The sequence below is a fragment of the Geospiza fortis genome, unplaced genomic scaffold, assembly GCF_000277835.1.
Source record: "Geospiza fortis unplaced genomic scaffold, GeoFor_1.0 scaffold1, whole genome shotgun sequence".
NCBI classification, from domain to species: Eukaryota; Metazoa; Chordata; class Aves; order Passeriformes; family Thraupidae; genus Geospiza; species Geospiza fortis.
In genome coordinates, this window is record NW_005054320.1 from 5957370 (window position 1) to 5961008 (window position 3639).

Below are 3639 nucleotides of genomic sequence, written 5' to 3' on the forward strand. Positions count from 1 at the left end.
TGCGGCCCTGGTCTGCGCCCGGGGGCCTGGCCTGCCGGGCTGATGGGGAACCGCTGGCTGCAAATGCTCCCTGCCAAGTGTTTTACTCCAAGCTCGGGACACCAGAGCTGCTAAGTGTAAAACTGAACCATAGCTTTTCCTGTGGCCCTTTTGGTCATCCTGGGAGCCCGAAGAGGCGCTGCCTCAGCCCGTGTGCTCCATGGCCTCTCCCTTGTGGCAGCTGATGCGGGAGCCCGGCCCAGCATCCCTGGTCAGCGGGTGTTTTGTCCAAGGATTGATCTGCTCTGGTCCCTGCAGAACAGGGAGGTTGCAGCTGAGCGATCTTTGAGGCCCTTCCCACCCAAAACATTCTGTGGTTCTGTGAGCTGCTGCCGTGGAGGCACTCCCAGTGCGTGTCCTTGCCTGGATGTGAAAAGACAGCTTTGGCCTTGAGCGGGGGCATTGGCAGGAGTTAATCCGTCACACACGAGTCTGCCAGGCAAAGCTGTCTGACGCTGGTCACCCATAGACATGGGACTGACCCCCGTTGTACCAACATACACAAACAGATCAGGATTGGTGATTCCAGTTCATTGCTCTCTGAACGCAGGGTGACATCACTGTAGTCAGTAATCAGAAGAAGAAGCAGCAGCCATATGTGATAACAATGAGAAGATTCACAACCCAAAGGAACTTTTGCCTCGACTAAGTCCAGGCTTAAGAAGCAGACTTACTTCCTTGTGATGCATAGAGAAGCCAAAAAGGAGGGAATAGCAATCTCCCACCTACTCAAAACACTTCATGTACACAAAAGGCTCTGTCATCTTAGACTGAAAGAAACACAAACAAAATCACAGTTTGCAGGTACCAGCCAAGAGTTTAAAACAATGTGTGAAGTAGCAACAATGCTCATTTCAAAGGTGTCCAGAATACTATGGACAAAACCCACAGTCCACTTGTCCTTCCTTTGGTGTTCTTATGAACTCTGGATTTTATCACCACAAATATTTTGACATGACAGCTCCTGCTGCTGAGACGAGGAGGTTGTCAGGGCTATGCCCAGCCTTCAAGAAAGTGTGCCACAGTGGGTAGGAATGAACAGGTCAATTTCCATTGGACTCCTTTCATTTGTTTTCCAAGAGTCTGTGGATTCACAAGTATAAGCCCTGATGTGAACCCAGAGATAGCTGCAGAACAGACACTTCACCAGTATCGTTAACTTCTTATCAACATAATTTTTCCCACTTTACAAACATTGTGCTGTTCCAGGACTGTTTTAGGAGAGTTTATGTAACCACAAGAGTAAGGTCATCTGGATTTTGCTCTTCTCTTTTGTACTGCTTTAAGCCTGGTTCTCCTCAAGGTGTGTCCTGTAACATGGTTCAGGAACTGAGTCTTATTATAGATCAGTCTGCTCCTGTCTTCAGAGCTAAAGTTAATAAATACCTTACAAATGCAGTTCAGCCTCTTGATCTACCACTTAAATAGCCTATTTCTCAACCTGAAGCTTAACAGAGAATTGTGATTAAGGGTATGTAACTATAGTGCAGTAATTTAATACCCAGATGTGCACAACTCCATAAACAGGTCAGAGCTTTTCCCAGGCCTCTACAAGCAGCAGGCAACAGACTTTTTGCTTTTCCTCTCTCCCACCTCAAAACCACTTTGCTTCAGTAAATATGCATGGAGGACAAGGCAAAATATTTGTAGTGCCACCTAGCTAAATGTGTGGCTGCTGCTTCCATTAATTTCTTCTTAAAATCCTGGGGAATCCTTGCAGTAGAAATTGCAGTAATAAAGCAGCCTCACTTTGCAGCTGAGCAGTGAAAGGGCAGGGAATGCCACAGAAAATTCTGCATGTGCAGCAGCTGGTACATGCTAAAGAGGCCATTAAGTGTGAAAAACAACGTGGAAAAGCCAATGTTTGTGAGTTGTTTGGCTTTCTTTTTTAAACAGCTTTGGAAGGAGCACACCAAGTGGAACAAAGCAAGGCAGCTTTTTCTACTGTCAGACCATTATCTGCACAGAAGCACTCACAGCAGAGGCATTGCTGGGGAGATGAATAGTAGGGCACTTCCTCCTGTCATACAACACCACTGAAGGCTATTTCACCATTCAGTCATATTTTCAAGGCCTTTAGTTACCGGTTTTGCTTGCCTATGGGTTCTTTCCACCTGATTCCCCAGCTATAAAACAGAAACAGTCATGTCTTACATTTGTCCAACACACTGAGATCTGTGTATGAATGTGCAAAGACAGATTTTTTTTTGAAAACAAGTTGTGTGGCTTGTGAAAAATAAACCAAACAAGTGCTATTGTTTAAATTTTGTTTCATTTATTTGGCAGTAATATCCAAACCCCCCTGCTTCAAAAAAATTACAAAATCAAGTAAAATAAGTGCACTAAGGAAACCTACAGAATACTGATAAATTTCACACACGTACAGGAGGGAATATAGAGGGAGGAGTGGGACTTTTTTGTTTGTTGCTTAAATTTGGTTTTTTGGGAAAAACAAAACAAAACACCTTCCCTGCCCCTTGTAGTCTGTACAGCAATCGTCCCAGAAGGCAATGGCTGAAATTCAGTACTTCCTTCCCCAGCAGCCTGCAGGAGTTAGTGAGTGACCATCCTGCAGAAGCCTGAGCATTGCTCAGTCTGGGCTGCCGAGATGTTTTGGTCCCCTTTGAGAACTGCAGCCCTTAGAAGGGGCCCCGCTTTCCACCACGTCCCTTTGTGCGGGCACAAGGAGGAAGAGGCTCCACAGGCAGCAGCAGCCCTTTCCAGAGGCACTGTTGCTGCGCTCTCAGCCTGCTGCCCTAGGCTACCCTGGGATCTGTTGTATGGCTTCTTGGAGAGCTCCGCTTGCCAGAGACCACAGCCTGTCCCTCCGCCCTCAGTGCAAGAGCAAGCTCTGTAAACCTCAGCTGCCAGCACACATCTCTGGCTGCCCCAGCAGCCACCCCCATCCACACGGCTGTACAGCCACAGCAGACAGGAGGGGACAGAGAACACATCACAGTGCAGCCTACAGAAGCCCTGAAGCCATGCATTCGCCTCCCCTTCCTGCATGTGCTCTGGTTTTCACAGTTAGAGATATTCCTGACTGAACAAGATGTTATCCCTGTCCAGGGAAAGCCTTTAAGGCAAGCTGTTGCTTTTTCTCTAAGGCACTTTAACAACCCAAGCTGGAAGGAAGTGATCTGGGAGGCACTAACTATCTTTTAGAGCAGGGCTGGAATAAAGCAAAACATTATGAACAATGTTCCTGTGACTCCAGATCCAGCACATAAAGCCCTTTCACTCATACTCTTGGGAAGGAGCAAGCCTTTGCCTAATGGGTGCTCCTATTTCACCAACCACTTCTTCCAGTGCCACCAGAACACAATTATTCTGTCCCAGTGTAGCATTGTACACATTACCCTCAGCTCACATGGACTCATTCCTCTCACCTTCACAGGTGACAGCTACTCAAATCCAGGCCCTCATGAGAAAAAAACCCAAAAAACAGTCTCCTGTATTTATGACACCAAAACTTCAATGCCAGGGTACATTATAGCTCTCACTGGAAAAGTGGCACAATGTCAACGTTAATGGAAGTCCTCTGGCTTCACATCAGGAAAACAGTTCAAAGACCAGACAGCCTTTAACACATCTGGCTCA